This window comes from Chenopodium album, chromosome 18, assembly GCF_948465745.1.
Source record: "Chenopodium album chromosome 18, dcCheAlbu1.1, whole genome shotgun sequence".
Classification (NCBI taxonomy): Eukaryota; Viridiplantae; Streptophyta; class Magnoliopsida; order Caryophyllales; family Amaranthaceae; genus Chenopodium; species Chenopodium album.
In genome coordinates, this window is record NC_137851.1 from 19,284,198 (window position 1) to 19,304,879 (window position 20,682).

The window sequence follows — 20,682 nt, forward strand, 5'->3', positions numbered from 1 at the left end:
GGCCTGAGGCTCTGGCCGCCGGTGATTATGGGGAGGCTCGACGGTGGGGGTGGCTGTTAGCACGAGTGGGAGGGTTTTTTTTTATTTTTTATTTTAAGTTTCAGTTTTAATATTTTTTTTTTAATTTTAAAGTTTTATTTTTAAAAAAATTGACTAATGACATTGTGACATGTGACACATGTCACTAGTAACCTATTTAACAGGTTATGAACAGGTTATGTTCTATTTTTGGCAGATATGTACCAAAGATCGTTTTATTTATAAATAATCCAAAGGTTGTTATATTCTTGGAAGACTGTACCGGTGAAAGGTGATGTTATTTTTGGCAAATTTTTTTAAATTTAAAGATATTTTTAGAAAAGGAGGTGATGACAATTTGACTGTTGCATATTATATATATATATTGCCTTCTACTTGAATCTTATTTATAATCAATATATTTGGATTTTTGTCATACTTGATAAATGTCACAGTATATAATTAATTAAATATGGAAGTGTTACCCTCTTGGCTCTCTATTTTATGATGTCACGCGCAAAATTATGCATTTTATACAGGGAATAACAGTGTTACAATTTCATGTACTTACTTATTCTTGTCAATATAAGATCAGCTCAAATCAGATTAATAATATTTATATCGTAGTAGATTGTATATACACAAATTCTTAATTAAGGCGGATTTTCATTGACTTATTGTAAGATCGGTTAAAGTTACCTTAAAAGTATAGTTGCCCTTATATATTACAAAAGTTTCATTTTCCTAACATAAATTTTACCCTTTAAAAACACTTATATTGTATTAAAGTAATCATATTAGGGTGCATTCTATTCACCTGATTTTTACTTATCTGAACTTATTAACTCTTATTAGAACTTATTTTAGTTATAAATTAAACTTGGGTAGCCCTGATTAACTCTTATCACAACTTTTTTGAACTTATCTGAACTTATTTTTTCTGAACTTATTAACCGTAATCTGAACTTATTAACCTTAATATGAACTTATTAACCCTGAAATAAGTGAAAATAAGGTGAATAGAACAGGGCCTTAGCCTTCATATCATGTATGCATTAGAAATTATTACAAATTACAATACAATCAAACTCATTACAAATTAAAAGTTTTCCTTAAAGGAATTGAAGTTACTGTAAAAATTGTTAAAATTACCTTGTAATTGACTGCCTTACAGTAAAATTGATATAAGCTTGCTTTATACCGGACTTATTGTAAATTATAATTTTAATTCGTTTACTTATGGCTAAATACAATATCTTTAATTGTTTATTAAAGGATTAGAAAAAAAAAAATTTGTACTCCATTTCGTTATTATAATCAACACTTTTATTTTACATTTGTTTAATAATAACTACGGTACTTCTCGTTTGATAATGACCCACTATTATTCCATCATTTCTCTCCTCCATTAACTCCACTAACATTAATATTATGTTATTATTTGTCTCTTTCACGTATCAAATTCACTTACAATACTGTTATTTATTTATTTATTTATTTCATATACTAAAAATTAAATATGTTTCAACTAACTATAATTTATATGATAAATTTCTTCTTTTTTTTATTGTAAGAGACCAACTACTAATTATATTCACCTGCTAGGACAACTTCCTACCCATACTCTCTTAGAATACGTGAGAGAGCTAAGGTGAGTTATTGCATGCATGGGCAACCCTACTAGCTTCTCTAAATACATGAAAAAAAAAAATCAATAAACTCATAAAAATAAGACATAATCTATCTAACTATCCTCCCTAAGAAAGAGTCATATCTTTGCTTGCCGTTCACAATTATGGTTGATCAAGTTTAGGCAATAATCATTAACTAGTGTTTGGCCCGTGCGTTGCTACGGGTGTTACTTGAGTACTTTTATCATTATTATTATTAAACAGCTTGAAATAATTTTTTTATTGTCGAAAATTATAATATTACAATAACAATAATAAATAGTTTTGAATAATTTTGCTTTTATTTCTAATATGTATTTATATATTTATGTGCATAGATAGAGCAACATTAGCTTATAGCTTGGATGGTAAGGTCTTGTGTTCAAATCTTATTGGAGGCATTTTTGGTTAACCATGACATGAAACAAAAATGTGCTAAAAGTACACAAGGCATATTGAATGATGACGTGGCATTATGCTGGTGCAAGAATGAGATACACGTGACACATTGGCATTTTTAGGAACGCTTTTTAATATATAAGTATAGATAGATAGACTAGGCCTTTAATCCCTCTTTTATTTAATCATTTACTTTATAATTTTCCTAAAACTTTGTACATGCATGCCAATTATTGCAATTATTACAAAACGGAGAGATGAGTATGAAAATTACATAATCTACCAACATCCAATTTGATTGTACGTTTTTTCTTATAGATTAGTGTAAAAATGCGAACAAAATTTAGATTAATCAATTCATTAGATCAAATAAAGATAATAACTTCTTACCGCGTGTGGAATAGCTCCTTTGACAGTTTTCATATCTTGAAGACTAAACTTGGCAGATGCCGCCACCCTCGGCCATAGCTCCACCCCGTCGCCGCCGCTAACGACAGTCTGCTTATCTTTCACCCATAAACACCGCCCAATAAACTCCACTATAAAAACTATTGTCCACCAAATCATCTTCAGTATACTCATCATCATCATTATTCCATTAATGTTGTTTGATTTATTCTTACTCTCTCCCTTGATTTCTTCATCAGTTTTCTCAGTTTCATTACTACCATCAATTCTTTTGCACGAAGCCACATACAATGACATCAAGGAAATCCCATCTCCTAAAGCATGATGCAGTCGAAAAATCATGCATTTTAAGTCAATATACATGTGTAGCTCCCATAAGGGCTTCTCTGTACTCAATGGACTCGAAACAGCAAAATCCGCTAAGATTGCATTGACCTTTTCCTCAACTATTTCATTTGTTTCAAATTCAGAACTCGGGTTTTCAGGATGATGAATGATTATATGATCATCTAAATTGATTTGGGTTCGTCTCCAAATATCTCTCCCGTGTTCATCTACCACTAGGAGGCTGGATAATCTAGGGTGTTCCATAATGTAAGAGTTTAGAAACTCTGTTTTTATGGCTGCTATATTAAGGGGGTACTTGAAGCCTATCGCGCAGTGGATTATGTGGTCGAATTGTGGCTGTAGAAAGATGCGTCCCACGGGAGTGACTGGTTCATCTCTGGTGAATTCCATTTGAGTTGAGAGTGAGTAAAGCTTGGTTTCTTTTAAGAGTGCTTTGTTTGTAAGCTTATATACTATATTAAGAAATACAATTTTATCTATGATCACATACATGACATTTTTGAAAATAAATTAATACTCCATTCCCCTCATAATACTTGACACACTTCTATTTTCATCCGTTGCACAATATTTGACACGTTATCAAATATAAAATGAGATCATTAATAAAAAGAAATATATTTTTCCATATTTTCTCAATCCTCAAATACCCACTCTCACCCCACTTGTTGTTTTATTATAAATAAAAGAGAATTTTTTATATAATAAACAATGTTTTAAGTTGATCCACTTGTTGTTTTCTTAAACTAGGTGTCCACTATATTGTCCCAAGTATTATAGGACGGATGGAGTAAATTTTTCATTAAAAGCAGACCTTATAATTAATGATGACAGCATAAAATAGTTGATTTATTTACTACCTTTGTTTCATATTATTGTAACGATTTGACATAATATTGAAAGAAAAAATGTCTAATCGCTATAAATAATAAGAAACGGAGGTAATAGTAAAATGTCGTGCAATAAACTTATTAAAGACCATACAATTTAATTGATTCGGACAAATAATAATGGTGCCGCCATTAATAGTCGCACCAACAGACGAACTTATTAACGCCCATACAATTTAATTGATTCGGAGGTTACCCCCGAGAAAGTTCCAAAATCCAAAATAAATGCATCAATTAATTTTTTTTTTAATTTTTTATTTTATTTTTTAACGAATTTATATGTATAAATAGAGTTAACAGTTAGGCCGTGTTCACTTCACCTTAAAAAAATAATATTCAGGTTAAATAATTTCACTCCAATAAAATTAATTTCAATTCAGTAAAAATAAGTTCATTTCAGCAAAATTAATTTCAGTTCAATAAAAATAATTTCAGTTCATTAAAAATCAGTAAACTTAAAAAAGAAATATAATAGAAAATCAGTAAAAAATAATTTCTATTCAGCAAACATAATTTCAGTTCAGTAAAATTAATTTCATTTCAGTAAAAATAATTTAAGTTCGGCAAAAATAATTTCAGTTCAATAAAAATAATTTCAGTTCAGCGAAAATAGGTGAAGTGAACATGACCTTATTTTACTGTGTTTTTTTAATTAATGAAAGAAGTTAGGCTCGATTATTTTTAGCAGATAAAGTAGTTGTTGTTATTATTATTATTATTATTAATATTAATTATTGTTATTATTATTAAATATTAATTATTATTATTATTATTATGATATTTAAATATTAGTTATTATTATTAAATATTAATTATTATTATTATTAGATATTTATTATTATTATTATGATATTTAAATATTAGTTATTATTATTAAATATTAATTATTATTATTATTAGATATTTATTATTATTATTATTATTAAATATCTATTATTATTATTGTTCCCTTCGAAAACCCAATGTCCACCTCCTTTCTAGCAGAAATCCCTGAACAATAGAATACATCAATAAGGGTATCTCGAACAACATTTTGCTGATCTTTAATGCCCACAATACTAGCACAAGACACCGCGTCATCAACGAAAATATCCCAAGTAAATATCCAATGTTTACTACTACTACTACTACTACTATTACTATTACTAGACGAGTGCCTTTGCGATGCACGAGTTTTTAATACATAAATCTCAAAATCTATACTTTGTATTTTTCTTACTTAGATACTAAGTTTTGTTTTAATTATCTGATAGATTCATTACTATTTAAAAGTTTCAGACAAAATTAGACCACGTAATAATTTAATTAAACTTCTAATGCCTATCAGGAAAAGTCTAAGTTTTAATTTTGTTAGTCTAAATTTTTAGTTTTTCAATGTAATCTTGATTTTTTTTAAGCAATTTATGATGCAACCTTATTTTCATTATTAATGTTAGTGTTTTACAGGAAAAAAAAATGGATTTCACTAATAAAAGATAGCCAAATGACACGAACTTACAAATAATTCCTAGGAAATTTAAAATTCCAATAGAAGTACAATTCACCTTGGAACTTGTTACATCCAGATTCGATCAATGATCACCTTAATAAACTTCATCTGAAACAACATAATCTGTTAGTTAGCACTAATTCGGCTTGAGTTCCACTGATGAACTGTTTGAGTGAAAATACCCATATGGTCTTCTAATACTTTTAGAGAATATGAAACCCTAAATCTTCAACCTTTGGCAGACAAACAAAAAAAGAAATTAAGTCTAATCGAATACCACCATATTAATGTTGGGTTTAGATGAGTCTAACTCACCGCGGAAAAAAACCCGAGCCAAGACCACACTCACAATTAATATAATCACAAAGCATAATTAACTTAAACAACAAGAATTAAGGAAAGATTAATACCTTTGACGGGTGCTTCGCTCTCAACAAGAGCTCTAAATTCGGAAAGCTTTTAGCTTCGCTCGCACAAAGACCTCCAGCGGAAGTCCACCCACAACACGACCCCGCCAATGTCCAATGCTTAGAGGTTAGCTAAACCCGACCTAAACTCGAGTAATTATATGTGTTTAAAGGTTTTCTCAATGTAGATGCCTTTTCTAACACCTTACTCAAGTGAACAATCCCAAGGTATGCTTTGGCTATTTATAAGGAGTGCTTCCTTGTGAATTCCACTCATCATTCAATATGAGACTTTTTTCACAAAAAGATCCCACATAGAAAGAATGTTGAATTCAACCCTTAGTTAAATAAACCAAGGAATAACAAAGTAACAAGTGTCACATGGTTAGGTGAGGACCACTTCCTCACTTGCTCCCCAAGGCAACTCACATGCATTGTGATCTAACCATGTGGCACCTAACCTTGAGCCCCAAGTTGGGTTCGGTTGGGCCGCCACCTTTTAGCCCGCGTCCATGACCCGCCACCCGGGTCCGCGGCCTGTTGCCACATGGCATTGCCAACGTGGCACGCTGTCATGTGGCGATTTGCCACTTGGTTGCTGGCAACGTGGTACGTCGCCACCTTGGCGCTCCACGTGGAGCACTGCCACTTGGTGGCTGCCACGTGTGCTGCCACATGGCGCTGCCACGTGACACACTTCTATTTGGCGCGCTTCCCTAGCTTTTTACGTGGCTAGGGTTTTTACTTGTTACTTGAAGCATTTTCCCGTCTCGCCAATTCCTAAATTTTGGCTCGACTTTTAAGATTCGGTTCCGACGCTCTAAGCTCGGAATCCGACCTCTTTGTTCACAATACTCGAGCGACTCATTAATTCCTTCCGAATTAATTCGTCATGTCGATTCGTTAGTTGCTTGGGTGTGACCCGAAGGGTTCAGTCAAGATTAAGCTGTAACATTAATTATACATTAATATTATTGATCGGAAGCGGCCTCCACCTAGGCATTCCGATCACTTGACCTCACTGAATAATTAGCTTTCTAATAATTCCGAACCTTCTATCGGAATAATACACTTGTTCGAAGGACACCATTCCTATCAATTAAAGATGGGATTAATTTATTGAAAGAAATTAGAAAGATTTTGGGGCTTAATTACCATCGGTAAAAACACCGGTGGAATAAGCCCCTACAAAGGTCCATAATTTAGTCCTAAAGTAAAGAGAAGAAAGAGAAAGAAAGAAAGAAAAGGAGAAGAGTGAATGAAAACCTTCAAAAAACTAGAAAAAACTCTAACAATGGAGCTAGAAAAACCCTCCCAAGTGAAGTGGTATATATTTTTAAAACGTAAATATATTTTTTTAAAGAAAATATATAAATAAATTTTAAATAGGCTATCTTATCCATCAGATATTAGAATAAAACCTTTTATGTGAAATTTTTTTTTTTTATCTTTTTATATAATTTAAATCCTAAATTACTATTCGTTGTTTTTACATTAGAAATTAAACTGTCAAATCTCATTTGTTTGCTTATGGGGCGACTGAATTTTTTAACTATAAACTAAAATATAAGTCTTTTTTTTCATTAGTTGAAATAAGCTCGTGCGATTGAAATAAGATAGTTTTTAGCTCTTAAAAAAGATAATTTTTTTAGAAAATTTGGAATTTAACACCCAAAAAAAAAAAAAATCCGAAAATGGTTTTTAACACCAAAAAAAAAAATTTAACACCAAATTTTTTTACGAAATTTGATTTTACTACTACTTAACAGATTTTGTCCGAAAATCCCGTTAAGTGGGGTCGATAGTGCCACGTGTCACTTTGTGTGTGGTTAAAAAAAAGAAAAAAATAAAACACATATTGCCACCTAACCACCACCACCACCAACACCGCATCCCCACCCCACACGCACAGCTTCAACCCGTTGGAACCAGAACCCACCCTCCTCCTCATCCCCGACCACCGGAACCCATTCCGATCCCCTCCCATTTCTACTCCCATAAACTGGCCAAAATGAAAGCTTGAATTCTAAAACAGCCATTAAATTGGCCACTTATGGCCGAAATCGGTTGTTTTTGGGGCTGATTGGCCTAAATCGGCTGATTCTGGCCATTAGTGGCCAACATCGTGGTGGTTTTTTGGGGAAGGGGGGCAGCGATTTGCAAGCTGCTTGGCAGTTATGGCTGCGGGAAAAGGAGGGGTAGGTTCCGGTGGGGCTGGGTTAGGTTGGGAAAGGTGGTGTACAGTGGGGCGGAGGGCGGCACCTGCACTGGCTAGGAGAGGAGAAGAGGGTGGCCGGTGGTGGATTTAGGGTGGCTGGGTAGGTTTAGGTTTCTTTATTTAATTTTTCTTTACCATACACAAAACGACATGTGGCACTGTAGACCCCACTTAACGGATTCTCGGACGGAATCTGTTAAGTGGTGGTAAAATTAAATTTTGTAAAAAAATTTTGGTGTTAAAATAAAGGAAATTTTTTAAATTACCACCCAAAAATATATCAATTTTTAAAATAACCACCTGTTTAATTTTTATTTTTATTTTACCACCCTTTAAATTAAAAAAACTACTCAAATTACAACCCATTTCAAAATTCCAATGGATTTCTGTTATGTGGACCCACCCAACGGCTAGAAACGGCTATGTTTAAGCATTACAATCAACCCTATTTTCACTCCACCTCCCCATTAAACCAGTTTATTGAGTACAAGAAAACCTAAAACCAAAAGAAAACAACTAAAAAAACCAAGAGCTTGCTGTCTGAATTGCCACTACTACTGATCATCTTCTATCTGTCACCACTAAGAATTGTTAGGTGGGGCCCACATAAGAGAAATCCATCGGAATTTTGAAATGGGTGGTAATCTGAGTAGTTTTTGAATTTAAGGGGTGGTAAAAAAAAAAAAAAAATTAACGGGTGGTTATTTTGAAAATGGATACATTTTTGGGTGGTAATTTAAAAATTTCCCTAAAATAATTTTTTTTTTGGGGTGTTAAAAACCATTTTTAGGGTTTTTTTAGGTGTTAAAATCCAAATTTGCAATTTTTATTTTTTTAAATAAATTAAATCCTAATAAATCACTATTCGTTGCATTTACCTACGTGAAAAATTCTTATATATTAGTCTTCACTTTTGCTTATGTGGCGAGTGAATTTTTAATTCTAACTTACAATACAAATTTAATTGTTATTGGTCGAAATAATACCTTCGCTTTTGTGGCGCGCCGAATGCTTTCGAAAAATGCCTACTTTATTTATATATATATGTATGTATATATATATATATATACACACACACACACACACACACACACACACACACACACACATATATATATATATATATATATATATATATATATATATATATATATATATATATATATATATATATATATATATATAAGCTTATTACTATTTCTATTATTGTTACTATTATTACCGTTATAATTTTTTATAGTATATGTTATCGTTATGCTTATCAGCTTAATAAAATTTATTGTATTTTGATTGTTTTTATTCTCATTGACATAATTATCATTTTTTAGCGCTATATATATATAATATTTTTATCTCTCTTTTTTTAATCATTTTATAAATTATTAATTATTAATTTTATTAAGGAAATTTTTTAAATTACCACCCAAAACTGTAACCATTTTCGAACTAACCACCCAAAAAAAATTTTATTTTAAATTACCACCCCTTAAATTAAATAATTGCTCAGATTACCACCCATTTTGAAAATCCGATGGTTTTATGACTTGTGGGCCCTACCTAACAGCTAAAAATGGCTATTTTTTGCTATCTAATTGTTTCCCCACCCCGATTTTTCCTATAAAGCTCTTCCCCTAATTCAATTTTCAATCCTACCTGCAATTTATCCACAAATTCCACAAGTTTGAGCTCGTTTGTAATTACAACCGCATCTTCAAAACCGAAAGAACTTCAATTCGCATACGGTAATCTCACTTATCTGTAAAAATTAGGGTTCTTGTGACATCGTAAATGGTTATATTTTTGGGTGGTAATTTAAAAATTTTCCTCTTATTAATTGATTACTGTTATTAATTATTAAATATTGATTACTAGTTTTAATTATTATTATTTATTAATTATCAATTTAATGTTTATTAAATAAAGCGATTACTAGTTGTTTCAAAAAAAAAATACTAAGCAAAGTAGAGCAAATTTCTGCAAAGCACGACAAATGTTAACAAAGCTGAGCAGATTTCAGCAGAGCAGAGCAGAATAACTCAAAAAAACAAGGCCTTACTTTAATATTCTAGTCAAGGATAATGGAGATAATTAAAGAGAGAATATGAATGACACTGGATTTTTTAAGTGGGGGCTACATGAGTAAAAAAAAAATAACACTCACTCCGTTCCTATTTAGTAGATACACTACGTTGGTTAATATTCCCTCCGTGTTTTAATAAATGTTACAGTTATTAAATACGGTAGTGTTTTAAAAATTATCCTTTTTTTTTTTTTTGCAAATTACATTTTAATATTATATGTTTCTCCTTTAATAGTCCCCACCCAAACCTACTACAGTACTACTTCATTTTTTATTGTTTCTTTCCTCTCACATTCATCAATTTTCAATAAACTAATAACCCTGCTATTTTTTTTTTAAAAAAAAATTAATGCTCCAACTACTCCACTTACCTCTTAATTTATTTAAGTTAATTAAATTACCTAAACTTATGTGCCAATCAAAGTGTAACACTTATTAAAACACGAAGAGAGTACAAGTTTGACCTTACATATCTTTAATTTTTAACTAGTAAAAATATATATGAAATGTTTACATTTTCAAAATAACTTCAAAATAAGCTAAGAGGGGAGGGAAACTTTTGAACTTCCCATAATACCCCTCCACATTCAAATGATGTTATTTTAATACACTAGTTATTTATTACAATCAAGTGTTAATAAGGAATTTGAAATTAAAAAAAAAAAAAAATACAATCACATATATAAAGAATGTTATAGTAGTAAAAAAGTGCTCTTGAACAAAAAAAAAATATCATTGTCGAAATGTAAACTTCACAGAAATCATATTGTTCCGGGTATGGATCTAAGGGTTCTGATCGGGGTAGGCTGGGTCCAGCTGGAAACCTGCGCACAACAACACACGTTATCGACCTCGGGGGTGGATCGAGGAACCCCCCTCCGATGCTTAAGTTAAAATGTGTTTAGAGAGAGAAAGTGTGTTTAGAGAGAGAAAGTGTACTTAGAGAGATAGAGAGAGTGTAATAACTTGTGTGTCTAACCTCTTTTCCGTTGTACTTTATCCCTTATTTATAGGTGTACAATCTCCTTTGCGGAGAGTCTTACTTGGTCAGCCTGCAGGCTGACTCTGTCGGGCAGGTAAGCCCCTCTGATTATGCTTCCAGCGGTGAGTGCGCACCCCGTGAGTCAGACTAAGAGCCCGTTGATAGCTCAGCGGGAGCTATCCTATACAACTAACCCCACAAGAGGTGGTATTAGGTCACTCATGCCAGCTTTTGTCTACGTGGTGCGGCCTCTCTTGATGAATCCAGCTGGGAGGGAAATAGCTCAGCAAGAGCTATCCCCTACAACTAGCCCCTTAAGAGGTGGTATGAGGTTCCTCATGCGACAGCTACTTTTGGCATCTTGTCCCGACCGAAAGTGTTATGACGATAAATAAAACCATCTTTGTATTGGATCAATGTAAGGAATACTTATGGACTATTGATTTAGTCGCAAAATACAAAATAACTAGCCTGACCCAAAACGAAATGAGCTAAAGTCCAATTAACAAAGCCCGATCAATAATTAGGATTAAACCCAAAGTTAAAACCTAATTTTGACGGACTTAGGGACGCCTAGGTTAAAAATTGAAGCTGCCGCAGGAAAATCTACGCGCATCTCAAGGAGTCGCACTGGTATGGCGTGCACAACTTATAAGGTTGCGCGTGACACCCAGCGTAGCCTCCCGTGATGCGCTCACGAAGATTCAAAATTTTGTGAAAATACTTAATCGAATCTTACCATAATAACGCGCGCATGAAAATTAGTTGCGGTGCCCCTAATAGCGCATCCAAATCACTTGAGCACGGAAGATGCGCGCGAACCTTTGAGATGCGCGCCACCTGCTGCAGTAGGAAGGCTCTAAACCCTAAACGCACCCATTCCCTATAAATAGGGGCTTAATAGGAAGCTTAAACACACAAAAATTAAACCGAAACACTGGCAGAAACTTTATGAACTTATGTGCTACTAACCCTCTTGTCCTAAACACTCACCCCTCTTATTACTTATCCTTACGGTGTAGGTTCCCGAAGAAGAAGGAGTCCATAAGTGTTCTAAACGAAGATCTAGCAAAGAAAAGTGGTTAGTTTCCCGAGCGCTTAGATAAATCACCTTCTTTTTATTGTTTAAACAACTTTAATAAATTAATTAGTGTTGTTTGATCACTTTAAATAAACATTTATTTAATCGATTTCACATAGTATCTCGCGTTAATTAAAGACTAGAATCGAATAATTAATTGTTGTTTTATCACCTAAGTCAAGGCAAATCTTGTTTATTTATTGTTCCTTTTCACGAATTTGATTAAATAAAAATAACGACTTTACAATGTAATTTCTACGTGATTAATGCTTGTAAATAAAATCAACTAACTTAGTTTTAGGTATCACGTTGCATATATTGTTTGGTAATAAAATTGTGAAAAAGGAAGAGCTAGTAGAGGCCGCACTAGGGCTAGAATACCGATTCCCCCTAAAGGGAACATTATTTTAATACCCTCGCTCCCGAACACATTTCTGTACAAGTAGACCAATTTGGGCATGGGTAAACTTACGATTCGTGCTAAATATCCCTTGAACTCTACTTGGGAGAAAGGCATGAATGAGGTTTATGAGTTTTCCTAAAACTCATTGGCGACTCCTTACTAGTTTTTTCCAAAAAAGTATAATGATAGGATCAATTCTAATTCAAGGTCCCCCAAATAGTAAAAAATTAAAATCCTAATACACCCTAATAAGTGTAAAGTCCTAGGCTTTTAAAGGGCCATGGACATAAAGGTGAAGGATCCCCTATGATGGGCATACCCTCCTTGCACATGCCAGCTATTCTGAGCGTGTAACCTTATCGGTAATTGCTCAATGGGTTGTCCGGCTGAGTCACCCTGTACACCTCTAGCCCCTCAAGTCTCAAGATTAACTTGGGAGGTCACGCTGTGAGGTGATGAAGACGTGGTTATGCTAGTACTTGTTGATGGTGGCTTTTCTCTGTCCGCGAATTACATGTCGTTCATGTATTAGCGGATATTTAATTATTCTTGTTGATATTGGAGGGATAGCAAGCTTGCTGGGAGGAATTTTGATTACTCCCGCTGAAGTCTGAGAAATGACGGGCTTGAAGGGAGGAATTTTGATTATTCCCGTTAAAGTCTGAGAAATGACGAGGTTTTTTTTTTTTTTTTTTTTTTTTTTTTTTTTTTTTTTAATTTTTAGGTGGAATAGTGCTTGCATGATTGGGACGCGTATTTTACTGAAGTGACATGGCTGTTTGGCTTTATTGTTTTGCTAAACCGTCCATTAACTACTTCATTTATTTCACTGTCCCCCTTTTTACTTCCCTCTTTCTCATTTATCACTTTTCATCTTCCTCCATTCTTTTTCAAATTTTTTTCTCTTACCATTTTTTACAGACGATCATTGCTCCCCTGTTGTTGCTGTTGTAAGTTCTTCGCCTCTTTTTGTTCCCTTCTGCTCTTGTTTTTGTTCTTGTTTTTCCATTTTTCTTGTTTACTTCCTCCCGTTTCTTGTCTTACATTGGGATTCCTCACTTTTTTTGTTACAGTTCGAGGCCCTTGCTTAGCTTTTTGGCATCGCCATTATGTCTTTCTACTGTTTTTTCAATAAAGGTACTTCCTTTGTGCCTTTCTCTTGTTTTTGCTTCGCCAATAGTTGTTCTATTGATTTTTTTCTTTCGTAAGATTTGATCTTTTCTTGAATCTGATTGTTCTTGTCCATTCTCCCTTTTTCCATTGTTGTTTGTGCTTACTTGTCTCTGTCTTTGTGATTTTTCTCCTCTTCTTGCTCTGCTTATATTTATTTGTTCTTAGGGTTTAACTGGTTTTGTTTTTGCGTACCCAAATTTTCTTCATCTTCATTTTGGGCTTTTTTTGTTTGTAGATCTTAGGATGTCTGATGCTATTGATAGCCAAAATATGAGTTCCCCTTCTGTGCGCACCGAGTCCGATTCTTCCCCATCTCACTCAAGTGAGCGCTTTGTACGCACTCCTTTTTCTCCTCCTGCTTCTCCCCCCGTTCCCTTGCAAGTAGGTACTGCTGCGGCTTTACAAGTTACACTGACGTCAGGAAATAGTCGTCCTTCTGCCCGTAGTGCTTTTCGCCCTTTTCGATCCAAAACACACCCTGATTTCTTTGATCCTTATGAGCGTGTACTTACTCATGATGGGGTTCTTATGCCTCATCATATACGTTTGAGAATGTGCGCCATGCGCCATAAGCGATTAGCTGATGAGCTTAAGGCTAATCCCCTGATGCATCCCTTGTTAGCCTCATTCCCCATGTACAACCTTTAAACAGTTTTGCCTATCTTGATGATATGGATGATATGAATCGATTTGATCACTATGTAGCATGTGGGGTTCGTTCTGCAACTTCTTCACCACCTCCACCTCCACCTCCAGCTACGAGTATGAGCAGGATGGCTAAGTCTCTCAGTGTGCAGGATTTTCAAGATTGCTAGCCTACATATGTTGTTGAGCTCGTGGAAGAAGGGGAATCTGATTTCTATCTTGATGAGAGATGTCATGGCCCTAGGAATTACATGTTGGATTCCAACTAGCGTAAGGACGCTAAAAGGTTGGACTTAGCTGTAGTGGGTCAGAAGTTTATGGGTTTGGGTCAGGCTATAGGTTCGCCCAACCTATAGAGGGATCTAAACTGTCTGCTCCCCCTGCTGGGCATATTGCGATCTTTGCTTCTCAATTGGACCTACGCTTGCTCTTTCCTTTGGATCCTACATTGGACAAAGTTATTCGTGCCTTCAATCTTTGTATTGCCCTACTGCACCCTGCTTCCCTGCACATCCTGATATGCTTGTTGTGGTTCTTGTGCTTTCGACGTTACCTAGAGTTGCTGCACTTGTTCAAGTCTTTGATGAGCTTAGAGAGATCATCGTCTGGTTCTGAGTCTTGTTGGTACTATGTGGCCCCTGAGGAGGGCAGAGTGTTGTCTTATCCTAAGCTTGGTCGCTTTAAGGATTGGACTAGTAAGTTCTTCTAGGTTGCAGTGCCTTCTTCCTTTGCTGTGCCGCGTAACTTTCGGCTGATCTGTACTAACATGGCTGGGGTCACCGTCTCTCCCTCTAAGCCCGCTCGAGAGATTCGTGCTCTTGATACGCTGCGGGGAGCGGGTAAGAGTGATTCGAAATTCCTTAAGAACTAGCTACCCAACTTGTACATTTTGGGCAACGCGCAGCTCTCTACTATGCGCTTGTGTTCTACCCATGGATCTGGTATGCTTTCTCTTGTTCTTTCTGAGTGTTTCTTCCTTTATATGCCCGTCTGCTTTTTGTTCTCACGTTTTTTCTTCTTTTTCTTTTCCTTGCCTGTTATTACAGGTTATGACAAGCTGGATAGGCGTAATCTTGCGCTGAAGGACAATTGGAAGTATCCTATCACTGCCACCATTGATAATCCTCTTGAGCTGTTTGAGACCTTAGATGTTCATGCGGGTGCCTTGAAGGTTGCAATTCGCTTGGCCCTCGCTGAACTAAGGGCTGTTTTTTATACCGTGATTCCAGCAGATCAGGCAGGGCTTGGGGGAGCTGAAGTTGAGCCTTCCTCTTCTACTTCAAGGAGTCGGCGAGAACAACGTAGTAGGCCAAAGGAAGTTACTTTAAGATCTGAGGCATTAGTGGTATAGAGAACTTCATCTTCCGGCCAGGTGGCACCATAATCCTCTCAGGTACATGACCTCAAAGAGCAAGCTTTTGGTGATTTGAAAGATAATGATATAAGTAAATTTGCTGATAGCGTTTTTTACTCTCCTCATGAGACGGGGGTGAAGGCTAATGCTGTGGTTGGTGAGAAGCCCACAACTTCTACTGAGTATGTTTTGCTCTCTACTACTAGAATTGGTACAACCATTGCTGCCAAGAAAATTGGTGTTCCTTCACTACTAAAAATTGGCCAAATTGCGACCGCTGCAAACGGTCGTAAAGAATAGTGAAAACGGTCGCAAAACATAATTGTGACCGTCAACGGTCGTAACATGGTGGTCGTTATTCTCTTGGTCGCCAAAAAAAAAATTACGACCGTTTGACGGTCGCAGATTTTTAACGGTCGTTTTAACTATTTTCAACGACCGTAAAAAAACGGTCGCAAATATTAAAAATTGCGACCGCCTTATGAAACGGTCGCTGATGGGATGAAGAACGGTAGGTCGTTGGGCTACCACCCCACCCAATCAAACAAAATTTGTAACTCAACAAACCCCTATTAAGTATAGTGGTAAGTCAAGGTCAAACCCAAGGGAATGGAGGTCGAATGCACAATGCCTAAGTCAAGCTATTTCGAAGTCAAGTAAAGGGGGTTTATGAAGGAAACTAGAGCTAGAGCTAAATGATGCAAGAACTTGTATGAAATCAATCTAAAAGACACTAGGGCAATGGATCCACATGTAATTATAATGGAAAATGGTAATTTGGGAGGTCAAACCGACTAAGTCAAGTGATATGAAGGAATATCAATCATGTATCCAAAAGAGCATACCAAGATAGTTCACCTAGAGGTCTAACTAGCGTCAACTACGCTAAACACTACCTAGGGAACGTCACAAAGCACCTCAATCGTGAAATTGCAAGTTACTAATCAATGGTCCGTATCATAGCAAGCTCACAATGCAATCTAGTGCAATAATCAAAGATGGCCAAACTTCAATCAATCACACACATGCACATGAATTATCAACCAAATTTAATCATATCATCAACTCCATCAATTATCCCCAAATTACTCTAATCCATCACTCAAACATGCTTCACCATTTCCCTAGCTAGAAAACTACTCACTAGCCATGGAAATCAAGATCAAAGCTACACTAATCATCAATTTCATCATCAACATATTTGAAATCAAAGATCATATCAACAATCAATCAAAAATCAATAAAACTACAATCAATCATCAAACAAGCTTCAATCAATCAACAATAACATGGAAAACAATTGAAATCAACTAAAATCAAACTTGTATTGAAATCAAGAAGAAGATCCTTACAAAACCTTGATCTAAGATCAATTACAATGAAGAATTCTTGAACAATCACCAAAAACCATTAGTTTCTCTCTCTTCAATCCTTGAGTTTCTCTCTCTAAAATTCTATCAAAAACTAACTATGAAATCCAATCTAAAAGCTTTTTTTTTAAAAATAGAAAGAAATAACTATATATACAAAGAGGAGGTCGGTATTGACGCCCAAAAATAGACCCACGTCGGTGCGGGCGCATGGAGGAAAGAGAGTGGTGTGCACAGGAAACACACCCAGATTGGTGCGCCCGCACGCACCAGGTGTGCGGCTGCACCCGACCAATGTGCGGCCGCACACTCCCTGGGTGCGCCCGCACCTAGCTGGGTCTTTCCCCCTTCTTCTCTTCGTCCTAGCTCAAGCGGTGCACACATCCTAGATGATGATGATGGAGGACAAAGTAGGCAGAAACTTTCTTGAATTTCTTGAAGAGTATAAGCCATGAGAAAGGCATATACAAAGCCTTGAAGCATGCCCCTTGGATCCACCTTTGACTTGAAGCTTCTTGCACAATCTTTAGGCATGAAAACAATGAAAGATCATAGAAAGGAAGCTCGGGAATTCTTGGACAATCAATCACAACCTACAATCAAAGGATATAAAGCAAGTAAAAGGGAAAAATAGCAAGTAAACTAGAAAAATGCATAAAATAGAGAAACTAACTACAAAAAGCATGAAATGAAGAAAACTAGAATAAAATTAAGGAAAACTAAAGAAAAGAGTAATAAAATGAAATAAAATTCATCCAAAAAGGGACCAAATGAGTGCCATAAATGTCACTCATCAAATTCCCCCAAGCTAAACTTTTGCTCGTCCTCGAGCAAAACAAAGCAAGAAAGATAAAGGATGAAAATTTTATTGAAAAAGAAAAAGAAAAAGACTCAAGATAAGAATATACACTAAAACTCACTGTCGTAGGAATCACGGTTGCTTTTAGCTACAACAAGCCCTTTAAACCCCAAAGTCGCCTATGAGGACGAGTGAGGTCTCGTAAGGGTATCCTAAGAGTTTGACCCATAACTCTCCACCAAACATCAATGAGGCAAACCATAAAAAGAAAGGAAAATAAAATGAAAACAAACCTTTGCGAAATGAACCTACTTAAAGACTATAATGCAAATGAATGACAATCTTCCTGAAGTAGTTAAGGTATGCACTTTTCAAGATATCTAAGGTTGATTGAAACATAGGGTATGCTAGGCATAGGAACTAGTCATCGCAATCCACGTTCATCCCAAACAATCTTACCGCGTTCTCCCCACTAGTCTCAAATCTCCCCTTAGTGAGTGTCCCAATGATTCCTCGAAGGAACCGGAAAAAGAATTATTTTTAGGCTACTCGACAATCTTGACTATGCATCCCCTTTCCTTAGGCAATGACCCATGATGCCCTCCCCCGAATAGTGACTCAACTATCTAGGTCGAAAGGTCTTTCCCCAAGGTTGTAACGTAAGGCATAAAGGGTGAAGGTAGGCTAAAATTTAAAAAATTGGTGATTTTCCTAAAAAGTGAAGCAAAAGGGTGATCAATCCTTAACACCACAATCAAGAAATTACCAAACAAAAACAACACCCCCAAGCTTACTTGAAGCTATACTCACAAAAATATATACAAAAAGCGTACACGCTTCTCCCCCAAGCTAAAATGAAGCATTGTCCTCAATGCTTAGAAGGAGAAAAGAATACATCAAAATATTTTTGAATTTTTCACGTTCTCAAAATTTTTTTTTTTTGTTTTGTTTTTTTGTTTTTACGAATTTGCAATGTCCTTGCCTTTTACTTAATTCGGACGGCTTTTTCTATATGCAACTTATTAGTCCATGCCTTTTATGAAGTAGGACGGCTTTTCACAAAAATTTGCCATTATTCACAAAGAAAATGATAACACAAACTTGCATTCATAGAAACCAAATTTCCAACTTATACACCACAAACTCCATCTCAAATGAACATATTGCTTCACAAAAACCAAGAAAGTGTAGAAAATGAAACAAAAGGTCAAATAACTAAAGATGTGGCTTGAAAAGAAGGGATAAGGCTCAAATGGTTGCAAGAAGGAAAATGTAAACCCAAAAATAAAGAAAATAACAAAATATAACAAAAATGAAAAATACCACCCCGAAAAATGTGCCTTTGTCCTTCCTAGACAATTCGGTCTCGGGTTTGAGAATCATACATCAAGCTTTATTAGATTAGGTTTGCATAGTCAAGGATCCACGCCGCTCATACAAGTAATGTTGAAGGCTAGAAAAACAAGTAACCTCACAAGGTTGTGGCAAAAACTCACTAGTGGTGTCAAATTGACTATAGGGAGCAACTACCAACATGCCACAAACAAGTAGAATCCGGCTTCATGATCCTCCTAGTTCAAACCAACTACCCTAGCATACACCTATCCTAGAGTCAACCGAACATAGTCTCAAACTGTGCATACCGTTACAACCTAGGAAGAAAATCATGCAAAAGACAAGTCCAATGTACAAAGTTCATTTCATAAGAAAAATGAAAAATAAAGCCTCAAAATCACATCAAAAATGAAAAGAAAAATAAAGGAAAGTAAAAGAAAAAGTAAAATAAAAGAAAATAAAAGAAAAGAAATGGAGACATAGAAAAGGAAATATAGGAGAAATAGCATGCAATGGACTATAAAGCAAGTTAAACACATAAAATTCCCAATCGACAAACAAGTGATCGATCGACATCAACGTCATCGATCCCAAACACATTACGTGTTAACAAGCATACATCCTCGAACCATTCAACTTCTCCTAAACTAATCATATTCTATGCAACCAAGGAAAATAAAGAGAAAAATAAGAAAGGTCTCACCGGGCTTCCAAGCTTAGCAAAAATAAATGAAGAAATTAGAAACCACCTCGTAGCATTCCATATCCAAAAGCTCTTCAAGGAACCAAGTGAGAAAAAGAAATAAAAGAAACTATGAACAAAGAAAATGGTTAGTAACTTCAAAACAAAGAAAAGAAAACAACAAATTAAAGGAAACTAATCTAAGCAAAAAGTATATACAACCAAAGGAAATAAAAGCTAAACTAATCAAAGAATAGAAAGAATAAAAGAAATGAAACTAAGAAAGCAAGAAAGTCTAAACTAACTAAAGAATTACACTAAACTACAAGATTTGGATTCAAGGGATTTGGATCAAAGGGTTTTGGATTAAGGGGATTTGGATATTAGGGATCATCAACAACAACATGCCAAGCGAAATATCATCACAAACAACAAGCATCCAAGCAAATAGGGCAAACAAGCTAGCTACAAGGGAGGTAGCCTAGAGATCAAGAAAATGAGGAAATCAAACAAGAGGAATAAAAATAAACATGCAAACAACTAAGGTATGTACACAACAACAAAATTGGTCACCGAGCAAATTATTAGTTCCCCCAAGCTAGATAAAAATACATCTCAACATCCCAATCAAAACAGAACATGCATCAAAAATATAAGGGATGGAGGCAAAAAGCATGAAAAGCGAAAGGGAACTAATAACTACAACCATCACCACCACCACTCCCACTCGGCCCGGCCCCATCGGGGTCCTTGTTGCGCTCGGGGTCATCGAAGGGATGAGGGTAAGGCGCCCATCCTCCGGTGTACCCCTCGGGCCACCCATAATGCCCCTTGAAAAGATCTTGTTGCCAAGGGGCAAGAGGGGTGAAGTTATCGGGCAAAGTGAGTTCGAAGGGGTGGTTGGGATGGACATGGGGGTAGTTAGGATCAC

The 20,682-nt window shown here is 35.4% G+C and overlaps 1 pseudogene; it reads right to left on the reverse strand.

Moving 5' to 3' along the window:
- The window catches only part of LOC145591963 (wax ester synthase/diacylglycerol acyltransferase 4-like), a 28,225-nt pseudogene extending 24,992 nt beyond the window's left edge, over window positions 1–3,233 (reverse strand).
- Window positions 3,234–20,682: the final 17,449 nt, after the last annotated feature.